The sequence below is a fragment of the Sabethes cyaneus genome, chromosome 2 (assembly GCF_943734655.1).
Source record: "Sabethes cyaneus chromosome 2, idSabCyanKW18_F2, whole genome shotgun sequence".
Lineage (NCBI taxonomy): Eukaryota > Metazoa > Arthropoda > Insecta > Diptera > Culicidae > Sabethes > Sabethes cyaneus.
In genome coordinates this window covers 7,307,914-7,330,119 of record NC_071354.1, presented here as the reverse complement: position 1 = coordinate 7,330,119, position 22,206 = coordinate 7,307,914, and the positions used below count along the sequence as shown (strand labels likewise).

Genomic DNA, 22,206 nt, shown 5'->3' with positions numbered 1-22,206 from the left:
GTGTGTGTTTTTGAAGACAAAATTTTTTTCTATGATGAATTGGGACCCCTCCCCACTTTAAGAGGGGGGGGGGGGGCTCCTATACAAACGAAATACAAATTTCCTTATAACTCGAGAGCTAATCCAGCAAATGGAACCAAATTTGGCATGTAGGTGTTTTTAGAGGCAAGAATGTTTTCTATGATGAATAAGAACCTCTCCCCACTTTAGGAGGGGGGGCACCTATACAAATGAAATACAAATTTCCTCATAACTCGAGAACTAATCAAGCAAATGGAACCAAATTTGGCATGTGTGTGTTTTTGAAGACAAAATTTTTTTCTATGATGAATTGGGACCCCTCCCCACTTTAAGAGGGGGGGGGGGGCTCCTATACAAACGAAATACAAATTTCCTTATAACTCGAGAGCTAATCAAGCAAATGGAACCAAATTTGGCATGTGAAGGTTTTCGAGAGCAAGAAAATTTTCTATGGTGAATTAGGACCCCTCCCCACTTTAAGAGGAGGGGCTCCTGTACAAATGAAATACAAATTTACTCATAACTTGAGAACTAATCAAGCGAATTGAACCAAATTTGGCATGTGGGTGTTTTTTTTGGTGACAAGAATTTATTCTATGGTGAATTGAGACCCCTCCCCTCTTTATAAGAGGAATTATAACTCCTCTCCCCTTTAAGAGGGGGGACTTCCATACAAATTTCCTCATAACTCGAGAACTAATCAAGCAAATGCAACCAAATTTGGCATGTGAAGGTTTTCGAGAGCAAGAAAATTTTCTATGGTGAATTAGGACCCCTCCCCACTTTAAGAGGAGGGGCTCCTGTTCAAATGAAATACAAATTTCCTCATAACTCGAGAACTAATCAAGCGAATTGAACTAAATTTGGCATGTGTGTGTTTTTGGAGACAATTTTTTTTTCAATGATGAATTGGGACTCCTCCCCACTTTAGGAGGGGGGGTCCTATACAAACGAAATACAAATTTCCTCATAACTCGAGAACTAATCCAGCAAATGGAACCAAATTTGGCGTGTAGGTGTTTTTGGAGGCAAGAATTTTTTCTGTGATGAATTAGGACCTCTTCCCACATTAGGAGGGGGGGCTCCAATACAAATGAAATACAAATTTCCCCATAACTCGAGAACTAATCAAGCAAATAGAACCAAATTCGGCATGTGGAGGTTTCTGGAGGCAAAAATATTTTCTACGGTGAATTAGGATCCTTCCACACTTCAAGAGGGGGGGCTTCTACACAAATGAAATACAAATTTCCTCATAATTCGAGACCTAATCAAGCAAATGGAACCATATTTGGCATGTGGGTGTTTTTGGAGGCAACCATTTTTCCCATGATCAATTAGGACTTCTTACCTTGTTAGGAGGGGGGGGGGGGCTCCCATTCAAACGAAATACAAATTTGCTCATAACTTTAGAACTAATCAAGCAAATGGAACCAAATTTGGCATGTGAGAGTTTTAGATGGCAGAATTTTTTTTCTGTGGTGTATTACGACCCCTTTCCCTTTTAAGAGGGTGGGCTCCCATACAAATGAAATACAAATTTCCTTATAATTTGAGTACTAATCAAGCAAATGGAACCAAATTTAGCATGTAGGAGATTTTTGAGTCTTGAATTTATTTTATGATAGTTAGAGAACTCTCACCCATGTGGTAGGGGGATATGGACTCTCATACAAATAAAACAGAAATTTTTGCGAAACTCAAAAACTAATCCAACTCGAGAAATTCTAGACTCTTCCATAAAACATTAATCAATAACAAGACCACAAAAACTATCTATAGTAACACTAGATCATTCAGGACGAGCCGGTCGCGAGTGTTGCCGGTGACCCGCCGTCGGAAGCGCCGCCCACTGGGGGGCATGCAAAACTCGAGAAGTGACAAAGATCATCCGAGATTCATGATTTATGTACAACACAGGTTAATTTGTGGCAATACGAAGTTTGTCGGGTCAGCTAGTTATTGATAAACGGTAAAAATAGTGCTAAAGGGGGGCCATCAGCATAACAATCTTCTAGTTAACCTTAGTTCTTCAAGCTGATACCACTGAAAGTCACTATTATTAAGCTAAACTTCTGATAATTTACATAGAAAGTTGAGGCGTTGGAACTAATTCTAATCTGCATGCACGCATTTTAATCACCGAGATGCTTTCTTAAGCAGTCCTGAATTTTACACTCCACATTTCTTCTACAGGTATGTTAAAATTGAGTGCTTGACTTTTGGACATGCTATAGACAGTGCTCAAAGTAGCAAGAAAAAGATCCTTTTCAGCAGCAGCGAGTTGGCCATTCGCTTCAGTAGGCAGCAGCTGAAAAAATTGTTTTTTTGAAAACAATTTTTAATTCATCGTATTTCTTGTCGGACACAGAGTAAATTGTGTTTGTACCATGGTTTTGTAGAAGATTTAGAAGTATTTCATAGACAAAAAAATGATCTTCAAACTACGCCGTAGTCTGCAAGTTTGAACATAATTTTCTGTTACATAACCTCTGATTAAGTTCTTATGCATAATTTAGCACTAAGAGACTTGACTAAGGGGAGGTTTAAACTTCTATCAGAATATGCTTCTTACCCGAGCAACAAACGTTTTGTGTTTTAGTTGCCTGGAGTTGCCTGGGGTTTTAGAATTTTTACACGTATCATGGCTTTTATGACCAAAATTGGCCACGAAAACCGCAATAAGAGTGCAATAAACCTCACATTGTTACTTGGAATGCCAAATTTGGTTCCAAATGCTTGATTACTTCTCGAGTTATGCAGAAATTTGTCTTTCATTTGTATGAAAGCCTTTCATTCTAGAAGGGAGAGTGGTTTCGAATTACCATAAAAATATTCCTTCCCTTCTAAAACCTGCACATGCCTAGTTTGATTCCATTTGATTGATTAGTTCTCGAGTTATAAAGAAATTTTTGTTTCATTTGTATGGGAGTCGTTCCTTCCAGAGGGAGCAGGGATCTTAAGAACTGTCTTAAGAACCTTTCCCGGCCCCAAAAACCAAGTAGTTTCCGAATCTATAAGGAATATACGTACAGCCAGACAGACATTTATTTTTATAAGTATAGATTTGTTGAACTCTGGGCCTACATGAATGACTTAAAATTACGTAAATTGTCACAGATTACCGAGAGTTCAACTAATTTTTAAACTATAAATTATAAACATTTAGTCTAGGGAACCGTCGAAGCCGAAGATTTCTTGGAGCAACGTTAATATTGATTTGACTGACCAATCTGCAAACAAGTGGACCATCCATTCTAGCTGCTTCAATGGACCGCACCCGTAAGAAAATTTTCAGGTCATCTGCGTAGAGCAGTCTGCATCCGTCGGGTATTATGAAGCAAATATCATTGATGAATATGCAGAAAAGCAGCGGTCCTAAATTACTTCCTTGTGGCACATCGATCCAAGTTTCACACACAAATCACGGATGGCGAGATACGATGCTACCCATTTTACAAAATTGATTGGTGGCACCCAGGCGACCAATTTTAGCGATAAGAATTTTATGATTAACCCTGTCAAACGCTGATTTCAGGACACCTATAGATACTCCGTCTACTGTGACACCTTCACTCATTGCTTATTACCCAGTGCGACGTTAACTGCAGTAGGTTTGTAGAAGTAGATTTTCCATCAAATAAGTCGTGCTAACCGTTGGTTAGCCGGTTGGCATTATTGAAATACATTGAAACGGTGGGAAGATGAACGGTCCCAAATGACTACCTAGTGGGATTCGAGCTGAAGATGAAACGCTTTTCATCGAAAATCTTTAACTGTCACATTCAATTTATTTATTTATTTGCTGAAGATTCATCTGACGCTGTTGTCTACTTGAATAAAAAAACTAACTATATAACTCACCTGAAAGCACTAGAGAGCAGCTGTTGTTGCTTAAAATTACTACATGAAACAGAGAAATCGAAGAAATTGTATACGCTATTAAACAAACAACACATAACAAGAATGGGCTCATTCTGGCCATACTCGGTGCGTATGAAGTCCGGTCGAAGAAACTCTCTGTTTCGAAGAGGGCGTGGGATGGCACTGACGTTGATTTGAGCCAACATGGCGGGGCAATCCAATTCGCCGACTAATACCTTCCCAATGAATATGACCCTTTCAATTTTTCGTTTTCTCTCCAATGTGTCCATATTCAACAAACGACAGCGGTCTTGGTACGGAGGCAGATTAAATGTGTTTCTCCATGGGAGCGTATATTTAGCGCGTATCGAATAAATTTGTGCTGAACGGCTTCCAATTGGATCCCGAAATTCGTTGGTGACCCGAAATATAATTCCCAAATTTCTGTTGGATTTTGCAATTATGTAAGACTAATGCTCACGAGACGAGAGCTTTTCATCAACGTGTACACCGAGGTCTTAGATAACGGAGACTCTATCCAATCGATGTTGTAGTTCCGTATAATCGGACTCTTTTTACAGCTGAAAGAGATGACAGAGCATTTACGCACACTGATGATGACCTCGTTTATTTTGCACCAGTCGACGACAATCTTCAATGAAACACTGAGGAAGAGTTTCAAGTCGTCTGCATACAGAAGTCTGCTTCCTCTAGGTAACACTGCGCATACATCATTGAAGAATAGTGAAAAGAGCAAAGGTCCCAGATTACTCCCTTGTGGGACACCACAATTACAAAATTACAAAATGGACTTGAATGTGCGTTTCCTAGCCTCACAGAAAGACGCCGGTTAACTAGATATGACCTTAGCCAGTCTACAAAGTTAGACACCGCACCCACCGTGCTTTACTTTGGCCAACAGCAAATCATGGTCCACACGGTCAAAGGCCGCCTTGAGGTCTGTGTAAACAGTATCTATTTGAGTACCGTTTTTCATATTTTGAATGCAGTATGTGAGATTTGTGGTAGCCGATCGTCGTGGAAAAAATCCGTGCTGATCACAGGAAATGTGACGCTTTGCTTCATGAAATAAAAGCTTATTTACAAGAGTCTCTAGTAGCTTAGATCCTGCGCATAAAGAGGTAATTCCGCGATAGTTTTCTAGAGCTGTGCGATCGTCTTTTTTGAAAACAGGAAATAGAAACGATTCCTTCCAGGCATCTGGAAATGTTGACTGACTTAACGACAGCTTACATATTACGGTTAAGGGTGTACATAGAGATTCTGCACTGTTCTTGAAGATGATCGGAGGTATACCATCTGGTTCCGGTTGCAATGACGGTTATTGCTTCTTGATTGCAGCTGCCATCCCAAGTAACAATTTGGGTTTTATTCTAATCTTATGATGGTATTTAAGACCAAAATTGGCCTTGAAGACCACCATAAAAGTACAATAAAACTCACATTATTGCTTGGGATATCTGTTTCAGAGAAGCGAATATCCCGCATCTCAAGTATTTCCTCTGAAACATTTGGAAGAGCACGTCGATTATTCGTGTAGCAACTGTGTTTTTGGGAACACAGGGGGTTCGTAGTGGTTGATTTATTTCCGAAAAATCCATGTTGATCGTCATTCAGCGAATTGCAGTGTGATAGCAGCGCAATCATAATTACAAGCTTAAATAACCTAGAAGTGCCACACATTGACGAGATGCCTCGATGGTTATTGACATCCTTCCGGTTTTCTGTTTTGTGAACAGGAATTTCCTATTAATTATCAAGATAGACCCCTCTAGCCTGTTAGTTGTCTTAGAGGTATGACACTGGCCTAACAAGCCAGTTGAGCTGCGAATCGCGACTAGAAGTGGCTATAAGAGTTTTTAGGATCGCAGCACTAGCCATGCAATTATCCTGTACTCTAAAAGCCCGCGAAATCTGTCGAATTAAAACACGAAAGGTCAATCTCCGAAAGCGGAATGTACCACCCAGGCTGCGCTTTGCTTTTATGAAGATAAACTTCTTTAACTGCAAATCAATGAAACTCACTAATTTGATCGTCTAATTGCAGCGCACGTCCCAGTCAGAGTTGTTTTGTTCGATGAAAAAGAAGAATTTGAACAGCATGGAACTCATTGTACTTCCTTGTGGAACGCGCAATAGGTTGCAGAAATTGTGATTTGTCATATAGGGTAAGGAACGAGTTAAGGAGTCTCACCTATTTTAATCAGTTGAAAATAAATGGGCCTAAAATGCACTTTTTTATTCATATTTTCAAAATATTTTGATAGGAACATCTTGACAAATCACTTAACCATACATTTAATTCACACAAACACAATTTACTGGGTTTCCGACAAGAAATATGATGTATTAAAAATTGTTGTCCAAAAACGTACATTTTTCAGCTGCTGAAGGCAATTACCACCTTGCTACTAACCAATCCATCACATTTTTCAACACTGATTACAACCACTCTAAAAGTCAAGCACTCAATTGTCACATACCATATTATTCACTATCTTTTTTTCTATTATCTAAAGCTTTGTCGCTAGCCAAAAGTTTTATTATTTCATAACAAAACTGAAAATAAATTCTGAATTGACGGAACCTGTTCACCAGTAGCAGCAGCTGCAGCATGATTGATGAACTATAGTGTTGTCAAGACACTGTTTCGGTTCTGGAAATAAGAATTATAGGTTTGAGATTAACTGAAACCTCCAATAGTGAAAACGTGGTTCAATACTTTCAAAACAAATGTATGTTCATAATTATTTTTTCTTTATTAAAAACTACAAAAAAGACAGCTTTTTCAATAATTTTGGAAGATTTTCTCAGTGATTTAGTGAAGCAACGATGTGTTTCAATGTTATTTGCTTTGACAATACTGTTTTGTAGTCGGACCGTGTGCGCTGCTATGTTTGCCTCTTTTGTTCTCCCACCATCCTTATGAACAGCGAGTGAGACGTCAAACTCACAATTGCCCTTAGGAACACTGGAGAATAAAAGAGACGACGAATACCGTTTGCCAAACGGTGCTCCGATAAACAATTTAGACAGATGGCATTTTACGCATCTACCGACCAAAAATATCAAATCTATTCATGCAGATGCCGATTAGTAGGTCACGGATAGGAACGCGAACTTACTGAATAGGGGGAAAAGTTCGAGGGATTTTTTATAGGGGCGTATAAAAATTCAGATTTCAGGACTGCTTAGAAAAGCACCTTGAGGGTGAAAATAGGTTCGGTCTGATCAAAATTAGTTCCATCGCTCCAACCTATAGTGTCTTCCAATAGTAACAGCTTGAAGAACTAAAGATAGCAAGAAGATTGGTATGCTGATATCCCCCACTTAGTCAACCCATCGCTTGTAATAAGGTAAAACAATCAGTGACCCGCTTAGACTGCTTAAAACCGGTTCTTTACCCTATGTTGTGTCTCCCGGGAAAGAAGCCTTGCTCATCATTGGTTAGTCGGTAAGCATCAAAGAAATATAGCGGGAAGATTAACGGTCCCAAATGACTGCCTGGTGGGATCCCAGATGAGAATGAAACGCATTTTATCGAAAACCTTCAACTGCCATAATCCAATTTACAGTTTACGAAGTAGGAACGTAACCAGCACAGCACACTGCCGCTGATCTCTCTTCTGTTGGATGCTCTTACCACTGCGTCTATTATTTTGAACTATTTTGGTATGTCCTGTTTATTTCTTTTACTGTATGCTCCAAGCTTACCTATCACTTATTGAGGAAGTGATAGGCTGGAAGCTGGAGCGAGACAGGTGCCAATCAGGGATGACTTTATGAACCTCTAGCATTAGCAACGCAAACCAGATCTCCCTAGGCTCTGGTAAGCCCTTTTTGAGATATTGCAGTCTGCATCCTATTAGGGCTCCACAATTGCAGAGCAAGTGTTCCGAGGTTTCGCTCTCGGCATTACATAGGCGACAAATATCATCTTGTGCGAAACCGAGATTCCGAGCATCGATATTTACTCGGACAAGGTCCTGTCATAAGACCGATCTCTTATTGAGACTCAGCAAAGTTTGAGTAACCTTAATATTCGGCGTTATAAATTTTTTTGATTGAGCGATTGTACGGCCATCCAATTGGCCATGATTGTTCGGAGATTCCGCAGAATGGATCTGGATCCGTGTGAATGGAAACTTAGAGCCACATCTGGCTAGTTCGTCTGCAAGTTCATTCCCCTCTATAACGCAATGACCAGGAACCCAGTACAAATTTACCGAGTTCACTTGGCTTAGTTGCCGTAAGAAGCAAATGTAATCCCAGACAATTTTTGAGGTGCACTTAAAAGCTATAAGGGTTTTTAGTGCCGCTTGGCAGTCAGAGAAAATGCAGATATTAGCATGTCTGTATTTCCTTTTAAGACAGACGTTTGTACATTCTATTAGAGTAAGGAGGGGTAAAAGTGCGATGCGGGTAAAAATGCGATTCAATGATTTATCGGCGCAGATTCCGAGTAAATTTTCTACATTGGCATGGATGGGTGACTACTTTGACAGCTTGAATCTAACGTAAACTTTGGTTGCTTACGAAGCATAGTTGCTGAGTTATGTGCAAATGTTATTATATGGCGGTTTTGATGTAATTTTTCGTTATACGGCAAATACGATATCAACAGGAGGATATTACTTGTTGAAAATTTGTAGCAGCGTATTACATCACTCACATATCTGTTTTGAAAATACGGCGAAAATAATTTACAAAATATATTTCGCTTTTCCATAATTTAATCTAACCACGGTCAAACGCCTTGCGGGGTAAAAGTTCGATTCACGGACGGGGCAAAAGTGCAATTCATGGACGAGGCAAAAATATATAGCTAATTATATACAGCTTTAGGCAGTATATTACAGATACTAGAAATGAAAGATCTGCAGAAAACTGTGAGCTCTACAGATGTTGGCCGAAGAAAAACAATGTGTTTGCTGATGAAACAAAAAACAACCGTTTGGAAAGTTTCGATCTAACGGAGGCTGCAATACACCAGCGCAAAATAGAAAAGGTGCAAATTGAGAATATTCCTTACCGAAACATAATGCAGATTGAAGATAATATGGTTTTGTTAGCTACTGCTGGCCTAATTACATGGATTCTAGCTTCGAACTTTTGCCCCGCGGTATTCATACTTTTGCCCCCCTAGTGGGGTAAAAGTGCGAATCTGCACTTGATCAGAAGAAAGAAGAATTTATTTTGCAAAACACTATTACCGCAGATGATTTATAGTTGAATGTGAAGACATTGAGTAACTGCATCACAATAGAATATACTATGTTGTTGTCCTGCTTTATATCTCACGAAAATTGAACTTCAAACATTGCACTTATGCCCCACCCTACTCTATATATGTTAGATGATCTTCAGCACTTTTGTTCGAATGGATATCCCCCTTAATCTAAAACTGTCAAAAGTTAGTCATTGCTTACTATAGTGAAAAAAGAAATAACTTTTTTGTGTTAGGAAATATAGGGCCCTATTCTGTAAGTCACGTCGAGCAACTCGGCTCGACGCAGTCACTGTCGAGTGTCGAGTGCAAGAAGAACGGGCAGCATAGCGGCTCAATGCACGACCAAAACAAAGCTAGCTCAGGCGTCACTTGCTAACCGTTTAGTCACTAGCTTTTTGGCGAGTGACTCAGTCGAGTTACTCGACAAAATCGAGTCGCGTGTGACTTACATAATACCAAAAGTCGACTAGTCGAGCAAAGTGACACTCGTAGTGATGTCCGAAATTTTCAATTATTCGATTACCGATTAATCGGCGAGCGTTGTTAGCACTAATCGATTAATTCGACTATTCGTACTAGTGGTATTCGATTAGAAATGTTCGAATACTTTTTTCATTAATTCGATTAATCGAACGATTATGAATGATTAGCGGCCATTATTCGGGGATTTTTCGCATTCATATTATTTCCTTTGTACTATTCGATTAATTCAACTACTCGTGCTGGCTGTATTCGATTAAAAATTATTCGAATAATTTTATAGTTATTCGATTAGTTGAATTAATCGAACGATTAACGGACATCACTAGACACTCGACGTGACTTACAGAATAGGGCCCATAGGCATAGTTTTTATGACAAAGTTGTAAATAATATAAAAACAAGCAACTTTACTGAAGAAATGAAATTTCTATCTTCATCGTGTGCTGAACTATAGGGCATATCCTTTGAAACTTCTTTAAAAATTGGCTTTTCATACTTAGCTTTTCTTAGTCGCATTTTACAAGAATCCAACCCAAGCAATAATGTGAGTTTTATTGTACTCATATTACGGTTTTCAAGACCAGTTTTGGTCTTAAATGCCATCATAAAAATGTAATAAAACCCAAATTATTACTTGGGAATGTTCTAGGCAATTATTGACCCGAGCAAGAATTGACAACAAAAGTATATCAAAATTATTACATATTCTGCTGTTGATATCAACTAGAAAACATGTTTTGTTACCAACTCAAAATGGCACTTATGATGTATCAGACTTTGCTATCATTTTGCTTTCATTTTTATTGAAAGAAAATGTGTTGGCAGATTCTATATATGATGTAAATAAACCTTCAATATTTAAATTAATCTATTTTCACTTAAATTTTTTTTCTAGTAAAATGGTTGGTTCAAATTATATGATGATAGCAAAATGATGATGATATGATAGTAAAATGATAACTAATTCTGCTTTCCTATTAATATTGAGTGACAGCAAGATTAGTATTCCGTTTGATATTTTTGATAGCAAAAGTAGTATTCAATTTAATTTCACGGCGTGGAATTTTTGCAATCAATTTTGATATTTTAACCGCTAAGTCGACCAAAATGAAATCACACCGAGTATTCAAAATTCGTTAAATCAAGATATCAAATTTTGTTTTCAATTTGCTCTAAAACCCTACTCGGGGAAGCACTCAAAATACACGTTTTTACACGAAGACCGCAATTCTATTGGACATTTGCTTGCTGAGATATCGCATATTCAAGTTTTAAATTTCCATAGCTTCACGAGCCCATGGGGTAAAAAGGGCCAAGCGGATTTATGAAATCAATATTTCATCTTAAAGCTGAAGTCCGCTTGTCCCCAATCAACCAAATATGAGAGCACGGCAAGCATACGTTTCATGTGCTTCGCGTTCGCTAAAGGCTCGATACACGTCCATTTTTTGTGTGCTAGTAGATAGACACATGCTTTCTTCGGCAAAGTTATAAAAAATATAAAAGCAAAGAACTTTGTTAGCGAAATGACATTTCTATCTCTATCGAGTGCAGAGCTATAGAGCATTTTCTTAAGAAATTCTTTAAAAATAAGTTTTTCATACTTTTCATAGCGTATGTTGGTTGCATTTTACAAGAGTACCTATATGGTTCTAGGCGATTATTGAAGAACTAAAAACACATGTTTTTGCAGAAGGTTGAAAATCTCTAGGATCTTTCCTTTCAAAGTTATCGCTTATTTAAGCTTTATTTTTCCTTAACTTTACGAGCCAAAACCGATAATTTTGTAAGGAAAGTTGCTAGAGATTTGCAATCTACTGCAAAAATGTGTATTTTGAGTTCTTCAATAATCGCCTAGAACCATATATTCCTGTAAAATGCAACCAACATAAGTTAAGCTCTGCCCTCGATAGAGATAGAAATGTCATTTCTTTAGCAAAGTTGTTTGCTTTTATATTTTCCATAACTTTGCCGAAGAAACCATGTGTCTATCTACTAACACAAAAGAATGGACGTGTATCGAGCCTTTAGCGAACGCGAAACACATAAAACGTATGCTTGCCGTGCTCTCATTTGGTTGGTTGAAAACAAGTGGAATCCATACAAGTTTATAGTACTCGACTTAAGCTTTAAGATGAAGCGCTGGTTTCAAAAATTCACTTGCCCCATTTTACCCCCTGAGCTCGTGAAGCTATGGAAATTTAAAGCTTGAATATGCGATAACTTAGAAAGTAAAAGTCCCAGAGACCGGCAGTCTTCTGAAAAAACGTGTATTTTGATTGCTTCAAAAATTGCCTAGAACAATGTGTTCTTGTAAAATGCAACTAACAAAAGCTAAGAACGAAAAACTAATTTTTAAAGAAGTTTTAAATAATATGCCCTCTAGTTCAGTACTCGAAGAAGATAGAAATTTTATTTCTTCAGCAAAGTTGCACGTTTTTACATTATTGACAACTTTGCCGAAGAAACTATGTCTATATTTCCTAACACAAAAAAGTTATTTTTTTATTTTCATTATAGTAAGCCATGACTAACTTTTGACAGGTTGCGATTAAGGGGGATATCCATACGAACAAAAGTGCTGAACACCATAAATAATAAAATGAAAGCAAAAGACACTAGGAAAAAAGTTCCGCTTTTCGATCTTTTAGACCACTGTGCACTGGTACCAGAGAGTCTTTACAATTTAGCAATGATCAAAAGCATGCTTGATTTTGTCAAACGCCTTGGACAAATCAGTTGGGAACACAGAGGGTTCGTAGTGGCTAATCTACCTCCGATGAATTCATGTTGATCATCACTCAGCTAGTTTTTGCAGTGTGACAGCAGCGAAATCATAGCTAATCATGGCTAATCATAGCTTAAATGACGAGATGCCTCGATAGTTGTTGACATCTTTCTGGTCCACTTTTTCGTGGGCAGGAATTTCTTATTTGCTATCAAGGTAAATCCTTTAGCCTGATAGGTTTCCTAGAGGCACGATGCTGCTGTAAGGAGATGCTGTGAGAGGTAATAGGATCGTTGCACTAGCCACTCAATTGTCCCGTACTAGAACAGTTGGTTGCGAAGTCTGTCGAGTTAAAACACAGGTGGTCAAGTTACGAAAGCGGAATGTACCAACAAGGCTTTGCCTTGCTTTTATCAAGATAGGCATCTTTAAATGAAAATCAATGAAAATCACTAATTTGCTCGATTAATTGCAACGGACGACCCAGTCTGAGTTGTTTTGTTCGTTGGAGAAGAAGAGTTTAAATAATATGTAACCCATTTTACTTCCTTGTGGAACACCCAATAGGTTGGTCAGCAGGCTAGAGTTCTATTCTGTTTGTCGCAAACATCTGTCCCTTGGAATTCACCCCAGAAACAGGGTGTCCGGCTAACCGCAGTCTACTAACTTTTATCAGCTATCCAGTTTTAATTTTCTGTTTTCTATTCCTGCGCATTTGGATAGTTCGCGTTAGAAAGCTCCAAAAACTTTCAGGTCCTCAGTCTGTGGTGATCTTAAGCCGATCAAATCTCAAGTCTGATCGGGGCTTTGTACAGTGTCAACTTCATATGAACCGTCCGCGAAAATTTAGCGAAAAACAATCACTTTTCGGTTCTCAGAAGGAACGATACGCTCGTTGATGGATACGTAACGGTCAGTAACGGTTTATTAAAAACTGTCGGTTAGCTGTCAGCTGTCGTTCAAGAATACTTTTTGTTTTGTAATTAGCTATGAACATCAGTTGTGCAGTTATTCTATAGATGCTATAGTTTGAAACAGTTAACCTGCATTCCTCAGGTTGTCAGTGAAAAATCGTTCGACATAGTGAAGGGTATAAATGTAAAGGAACCCAAAATGCTTCCTTGTGCAACCTCTGACAGGTTGCAATTAGATTTAATGTGATGGAATTTTGGCAGAAAATCAGTAATTAATTTTTGATATATTTTTGAACCGATCCCTGTTTTAAACAATTTGGAGAAAACATTTATGTTGTTATGATGGTGTCATATCGGTCACACATCTTTTTAAAAACATCCGCATGAGTAATGAACCTAAGCAGCAAAGAAAAGGGAAAAAATCCCAATAACGGCAGTCACACTGTGCGTGCTCGCTCCCGCTTGCCGATATTTTGGTCGTAAACACAAAAATACTACAAGATCGTATATATCTCGACTGGTACGATCAACGCGTGCGTCTCTGTTCCGCTAGCGAATGCTGTCAAATATGCTCTGCTCTACTGTTGGTGCTGCTGCTGCTGGTGGTGACACTGCGACAGTACAACCCGTCCGAATGATAAGAAGTTTTTGTTTTCTCGATAACACTATCAGCAGCAGCGGACCAATGCAGACAAACTACTACATGCGGCAATACGCGCTCTCTGATGAGGTTGATGAGAAGTCCAGTATTATGACGACGCTGTTCGTCTCGTTCTTGCGCCCGCTTCGGTTGGTTATCGAGCGCCCTCCAGACGATTGGTCCCGGAGGTGGTACCCGGCAGGTGCGGTACAACAATATGACATTATAAATAGAACCGGATGAGGATTTCCAGCTTTCATACTAGTGTTTCACGGTTGTGATAAGCAAGTTCGCGCAGACAGCGCCGATCGGATCGTGCAGCAGGTAGCCGCCGCTAGCAGATACACGGTGATTGATTTCCTCTGAAATACAGTGATCTTATTAGGCGCGGAGTGAGAGGTAATCCGTCAATCCCCGATAATCAAGTGTCGATTGAGTACCACCGATCGGGATCGGGTGTGTGTTTGTGTGTGCCAAGTCAAGTGTCTGCAGTTCACCATCATTAATAGTAATTACCAACCAGAAGCCAACCCATATTGGCTATCGCTGGTATTGGTGCTAATTCCCAATCAGCATCATCGTCATCGTCATCAAGAGCGAACGTGTGTTGGGATTTATTTTTTTTTTGTTCTGGTGTTTGGAATTTATTAGTTGACTGGTACCGGTCGGAAACTAGTATGGCTTGTGATGAGAATAGTCTTTCGATTTATCGGTTCGGTGTGTTGTGTGTTAGACGGTGATGGGTGAATGCCAGGTGGGTGGCAAATCCAATCCAACTCAACCTCTAGGTCTCTCCCTAGTATAGTAGACGTCCGTGAGTGAATGGAGCCGCATGGAGCGTGTAATGCGTGGTGAACCGACACACAGGGATGGAAATTCGGAAAATGTGTTGCAGGTGGATGTATTTTAAGATCAAAGAACGGACTCCGGGAGACTTCGGCGTGGTGGTGGTTAGAGGAGAAATCTGCTTGCTTTGCTGGCGGAATTTTAGCATAGCACATAGAGCAGGAATATAAAACCACCCACCAGCCAGCCAACCAGTCAGCCAGCAGCGCCGCTGTCGGTTCCGTATGTACAACGAAAAATATCAAAAAACAAAAAAAAAACGACCAGACCTGGAGGAAACAAATGCTCGCGAAATGGCTGGTTGCTCTCGTGCGGGGATAACGAAATTTGTTTCATTTGAATATTTGAGCAGCTAGCTGGAACGGGGTCGGATTTATTTCCCCAGAGCAAAACGATTTTCCTCGCCAGCAGTGCCGCAGCCGCAGCGCAGGTGTGAGACGTGAGCGGCACTGCGTTCGGGTTCGGGAAATATAACCTTCGTGGACACTAAAACAGGGAAATAGCTGCGAACCGAATACTCCTGTAGTGTAGTGTTCCTCTAGGAATACAATTGCACTGGGAACGCTTTTATGGCAGCAATGTGAAGAATGCTATATGGTACATACTTGAATTTTTCGGAAAAATTGTTTGCAGTCTCTAATGTTTTTTCATTCAAGTGGCCAAAACTTCACGTTCTTCTTACGGTGGCCGGTTTCCAAGGACTTGCCAGCAAATTATTGGACAGTTAGTATGAGCCTAGTTTTCGTTATTGCTGATTGGCATAGTTTTGCAATTAATTTTTAAAATATTTAAAATTAACTCGTTACCACCGGGCTTAGGGAATGTTTGAAATATTTGAAACAATGACATCAAGATGTAATTTAAATGATGCTTATTTACAAATCCAGTACGTCCCGAAGTCCCGTCGAAAAAAATCTATGTTTTGAAGATGGAAATGGCACTAATGTTGATTTGAGCCAGGACGTTGGGACAATCCGAGTAAAACCTGCCCAATTTTATTCCTTCAAATGTGTCCAAACTCTACGAACGACGACGGTCTTGATACGAAGGTAGATTGTAAGCGTTTCTCCATTTGGTAAATTTTGTGTGCGTAGCGAATAAACTAGGATGGAAAGACTTCGAATATGAACGACTAAATATCTGTGGAAAGGCTCCACACCACAGCTGCCCTTCAAATGATAGACCGAACGAGGTAGTAGCACAGAGCGTGCGAGAAGTATTGATCTCGCAGTTCGTTAGGAATTCGCAATTATGCAGGAGTAAAATTCACGGAATGAGAGTTTCTCGTCAGACGGAGACTCTACCCAGCGAGTCGCAATACTGAGTAGCCGTCGGAGCTCGTACAATAAGTAAGATTCACAATAAGCTTCAAATCATCCACATAGCCGAAGCCTACGTTCTTGAGGTAACACTGGCTGCGAAGAAGTGTGAAAAAAGCTATGATCCAAGAATGCTCCCTTGTGGAACATCTGATCGATTGCATAATTCGTTAGAAATGGCATTGCATAGTCTCGCCGAAAGACGCCGGATAACCAGTCATAACGTCAGTCAGTCTGCAACACTATCTACTTCAGCACTTTTCTATTGGACTATGTAGACGGTATCGATTTGAGCACCGTTTTTTATGTTTCGGATGCAGCACGGAGTGCCCTCCGTAAAATTTGTGGAAGTCGAATGTCCGTGATGGTCATAGGAGAAATAAGGCTTTGCTTCATGAAACAGAAGCGTATTCACGAGGGTCTTCATTAACTTCCTATTGACAGTTTGCCACAACTGTGCGATCATCTTTGTTGAAAGCGGTCATCTGGGAAGCATATTGACTTAGCGGCTGGCAACATATTGGCGTTTGTTTGTATGGCCCCATCGCTGCAAACGGATGTTTGCTGAAATCCGCACTGCATTTCTTTTTACTATAATCGTTGTTGAGTGAGTGAAGTTTTTTTATAAAATTATCTATGAGTGCTTATATATATTTTGGGTTTACCATTCCGTCACAGCTTGCTTTACTGTACCCACTTGTACCTCGACCCAGTACTATCTCCTGTTATAGCTGACGTGACGTTACATCGTTCAAGGCTCGAAGACATCAGACACGAGTCAAGTGTTACGATGAATGAATCCACGAAAATGCATTCACAGCGACTACTCCAATGTGCTCATTGAATCTGAATTTCTAGTCGTTAATGACATTAAGGTTGCTGACTGATTGCCCACGATCCAGAATATGAGTACTCCTCATTAATGAGTACTTAATGAAGAGGATTTAGTGAATTAGTAAAATGTTTTGATCCTTTCGTAAGGCCATGTAGTTTGTAACTGATTGAATGACTCGAGTATATCAGTGCTTCTAATTCAGGCACGAAGATGTTGAAAAGTAATGGTCCAAATGAGCTACCTTGGGGTATGCCAGATGGAACACTAAAAGTTCGAAACGAAATGGAGAAATGAGTTTAGCCATTCTATGTTCCAATCCGAAAGGGCCTTCAACTTTTCCATACCAAGAATGTGAGATACAGTGCTAAAAACGTTTGCGAACGTTATGATTGACCGGCGCTTCATGAAGCCGTGCTGGGTCTCTCTGAGATGAATGTTGCAACTGCGCTCTATAGAGCGCTCTGAACAACTTTTTGTGAAACCTTGCCAAACCAACAGAGTAGTGACATTCCACGGTAGTTGGAGACGAGGCTTCAATTGCCAGACTTGTGAATAAGAGCAATGCAGGCTGATTTCCAGGCAGACGAAAAAGTTCTTTCACGCCGCGAGAGGTTGAAAATCAGCCAAGCGAAACCACGAAACTGGCAGCCGTTTTAATTAGTTGTTTTTGTTCCAGTTAACAAAATACAGGAAATGATACCGTTAATGCATAGCCTTTGCATGCGCGGTGACTTCAGAGCTTGCTGGTATGCATAGCCGTAAGTAGGGAGATTGATGGTGTAATTTTACACCATTGAATGCGAAATGCTATTTCCTCAAGGTTATCACAGTTGCCCATAGGCATTTTCAGAGGTTGATGAATGCAATGCTTTTGCTAGCTTGAGAGTATCGTAGTCACAGCTGCTTAATAACAACCTCAATTAAGTAATTTTAATGCGTAAACCTCTCACGTTCTGATAATAAATCGAGGACAAATGGTCAGATGTTTCGTTTGCGTCAGCGGTTCCGGCGGTTTACCAGCAAATTCTGTTCACACAAAATAAATGATTTGAAATTGCAAGACTCCTTCTTTATGCTCGAACCAAGAGAACTGCAGGACGCTGGCGGGACTGGGTCAACTGTGCTGAGGGGATCAGTGGCTTGAAAAAATATTTACAGACGTGCATCGCGGTGGTGGTCGGTTGAATGTAAACTGCTGGCGCTTCTCGGTGATGGTTGGTAAATCAATTGTGGATACGCTGTTGCACGGGAGCTGATCAAGACAAAGATTGTTTACATCCTTGCCATCGGTGCTTTGCCAGGACGGTGATGTTTATCAACCGTAGGCAGCTAGAAGCAAGGATCGCATCAACTCTGAACTGAAATCGAAAGAGAATTAAACTTGCTTTTTTGGCAGTTTGTAAAATCTCTTTATCATCAATTCAGCACATAGGACCGAGACGACTAGTACAACGGCTCGTGTACGATAAAATCCTGACTGGTTTAACAATCGCTGTCGCAAGATTCTTCCTGATACGCGAGTAGTTTAAGAACGAGAATGGTTTGCTGCATTTTTCTTTTCAGAGCGAGCATTTAGAGACTAAACAATTGGCATCTATCTTGATACGCTGGAAGATTCCAAGGGTAACACGACGCGAAGTCTTTGGAAATTTCGGAAATGATGCCAAGTTGTCGGTTTGCCGGTCGGTCGGACTTGTAGTGCGCATGAAAACTAAGCTTAGGATCCAGTAGAATACCAAGCTCCGTTACATGGTCTACTCGGTTGAGAATGGTACCGTCGATACGATAATCAAACATAGTCGGATCTGTAAAACGATGAAAGGTCATAACGTTGCATTTTGCGAGCGCACCACTACGTAGATTTTCTAATCATCGGCGTAAAAGTTAGCATCTATAACCCAGCTAGAATGCAACATCGTTGAAGAAAATGACGAACAAAAGTGGTCCCAAATTGCTGCCTTGCGGAACCAGATATATTAACAGACTGTGAAGAGGTATTTGACATGAAACATTTTCCCAGTTAGATAGGATGAAAACCACGACACAATTCTGCGCGAGGCGCCCATTCGCAACAATTTACAGAGCAACACTTTGTGGTTAATTTTATCGAAACCCGATTTCAGATCCGTATAGATGACATCGACTTGCGCTGTGCCTTCCCTAACCGTCGAACAAGTGGTAACGAAGTCTAACAAGTTCGTCGTTGCGGATCTACCGGGAACGAAACCATGTTGGTCAGAGGAGATATAAGACTTCGTGGCTTGTAGAATTTGGTCGCTGACGATAATGTCGAACAATTTCGAAGCGGTGGAAAGGCTGGTAATCCCACAGTAATTCCTGACGTTACGACGATCACCACTTTTATGTACGGGAAGCATATGTGACAGCTTCCAGCTCGCAAGAATCCCCGCTCGAAATGATCGGTTGAAAATCAAGGCTAATGGACCAGCAAAAGAACTAGCACAGCAACAACAAAAAAACAACTACGAGGATTTCATCCGGTCCAGGAACGTAAGAGCTTTTTAACTTTTTTGACACAACGACAATCATGGCGGTAAAATTTCGAACGTATCCAAGTCTACAGAATCCAGTGAGGCACTAGACGCGACAAGCTCGGCATCTGCATCGGACGATTGTTTAGCTTGAAAGACAGAAACAAAATGTATCGCAAAGAAATCACATGCTTCTGTTTCACCTGTAGATTCTTTGCCATTGTAAGCCATGTTGGATGGGATTGGCTGATTTGTGGTTCATGAACCCCCAAAAGGATTTCAGGTTCCGGCGCAAATCAAATCGTACGTACGACTTATCAAGTGTAGCATTTAGCTTTCTATAATTGTCACTCGCACTCTTGAAGATGTTTCTTTACTGTGCACCTCGACTAGTGACTTTATAGACCTTTGGTCCGGGAAGTATCTTCATGTATGTTTCGCCGTCCTTGAGGGCACATCCTTTGTACTTCGTAAGAACCTTATAGTACTTTTAGCCACTAGAACCTGCTTGGTTGGTTTGGTTGTTTACTTGCCGGAAAAGATTAAAATCCTTCTTGCAGACATTGGATTACTTGGCGATAGGGCTCTATCCTGTAAGTTACGTCGAGCAACTCGCCTCGACTCAGTCACTGTCGAGTGTCGAGTGCGAGGAGAACGGCCAAAACAGAGCAAGCTCGGGTGCCACTTGCTTTTTAGCGGTCAACTCAATATTCGAAGACATCAGACGATCTAGATGAGTACTCCAATAAGTTCTTAATGGAGAGAATTTAATAAATTAGTAAAATGCTTTGACTCTTTCGTAAAGCCATGTAGTTTGTAACTGATTGGATTACTCGAAAATTTTGTAAGTCATCCGCGAACGATAATGTGGGAGTGCTTCTAATTTATTCACGAAGATGCTGAAGAGCAACGGTCCGAGAGAGTTGCCTTGGGGTATGCCAGATGAAATACTAAAGAACGAAAAAAGCGGAGATATCAGTTTTGCTCTTTTGTGTTCCAATCCGGAAGTACCATGTACTTCATCTTTTCCGTAACAATAATATGAGATACAGTATTAAAAACTTTTGTCAACATAGCTAGAGGCAATCCATATGCTCGGCCGTTTTGTTTCGACCCAGTAGACATAGACATAGCACATTAGATTAAAGGTGATTGACCGGTGATTCATGAAATCCTGCTTGGTCTCAGAGCTAACTGGTGCAACCGCATTTTATAAAGCACTGTGCGCTAGTCTTTCTGAAGCTTTACTAATCGATCTTCAGGCTTTTTGAATGGAGCAATGTAGGTTGATGTAGGACAGTTTTATGGCTCATTGCTCAAGCGTAGCCAGGGGCACATATTAGTTTAGCCGATGGTTTGAATGCCAACTAGCACTCTACCATCCCGAGAACGAAGGCCGGACTGGAAGTGTATTAGAGGGAATTTCGCTGCTATCCATATGTTGATGAAATTATGTTTTCGTTAGGGAAAGAATGTCGTATTCAGCTGCTTAATAACAACCGTGCATTTTAATGTGCAAACCTCTCACGTTCTGATAATAGATCTAGGACAATGGTTAGATGTTTCCTTTGCATCAGCGGTCCTGGCAGATCATTAGTTAATTTTGTCCACACTAAACAAGTGATTTGGAAGACTCTTTCTATATGCTCGGACCAGTACATGACAGGGATGACTGCAGGACGCGGGCAGGACTGTTCCGACTGTGTCGAAGGGACTAGACTAGAGGCTTCCGAAATATTTGCCTATGTGCATCCCGGTGGTGGAGCTTCCACAGAAAATGTTAAATTACCCATGGATGCCCCTCGAGTTCGTTCGTAGAAGTTACTTGAAAATATGATTGCCATCACTTTACTTAGTTGGCTTGGCTGCGCCCCTGGTCGTCTTGTTCCTACCAGATTTGAAGCGAACACCATCTTTGCAGGGTAATTGTCCGGCATTTTTTAAATATACCCTGTCCCACGAATCCGGCCAGCTTTAGCCACCAGGGTCAAATTCTTGAGGACGTTTATAGCCATGGCGTTGCTTGCTTTGCTACGAACTGACTAGATTTGTTAAGGGTTGTTTTGATGCACCGCTATGTTGAACAGTAGGCATAAAAAATGACAAATAAACTTTCATCGAAATCCAAGCACAGCAGTGTGTTCCTAGCGAAGCTGTTTTCGTCCATGATTTTTCATAGCTCTTTTCGATCGATTGTATCATATGCAGCTTTGAAGTCAACGAGCAAATAGTGCATGGGAATTCTTTAATCACGGCTTTTTTTTGAGCTTTTGGAGTGTAAATATTTGATCCGTGGTTGACCATCCTTCAACAAAACCAGTTTGATAAATTTCCACAAATCTGTTCGTAATTGGTGATAGTCGGCGGAAATTGATTTGGGACAGCACGATATTTCTAACAGACCAACTTGTCGCCCTTATTGTGGGTTCTACTCCGGTGGCTGTTCCGTATACCAAATTCTAATTATTAGACAAGTGACCAGCTTTTTTGGTCCCTTTTTAATAAGCTCCGCTGCGATACCATCTCTTCCAGCCAATTTATTGTTCTTTAGCTGGATGATGGTCTCACTTACTTCGCCTATCATTGAGGCTGGACACGGCGGGATATTGAATGAAATATTTCGGCCGCTTTAGTAATAGGGTAATAAACTTGTAGTTTACTGCATTTACTTCTTTATGAAAATCCATGACAGTAAGAATAAGATTACAATTATAATATAAGCATATATCTACGAAAGATAATTTTTATACTGGTTTTTACCTCATATTTCTTGATTATAAATACATCTTCATTATAAGGTGCGAGACGTATTT

The 22,206-nt window shown here is 40.2% G+C and overlaps 1 protein-coding gene across 8 annotated transcripts in view; it reads left to right on the top strand.

Moving 5' to 3' along the window:
• Window positions 1-22,206, top strand: part of LOC128738018 (plasma membrane calcium-transporting ATPase 2) — a 181,493-nt gene that overhangs the window by 143,689 nt on the left and 15,598 nt on the right. Inside the window, exon 1 of one of the 8 annotated variants that reach the window (XM_053832825.1) lies at window positions 14,193-14,300. The exons of the other annotated variants lie outside the window; for them this stretch is intronic. The gene's annotated coding sequence lies outside the window, so the exon portion shown is untranslated. Of the gene's footprint in view, window positions 1-14,192; window positions 14,301-22,206 lie in introns of those variants that run through there. 8 annotated transcript variants of the gene reach the window in all.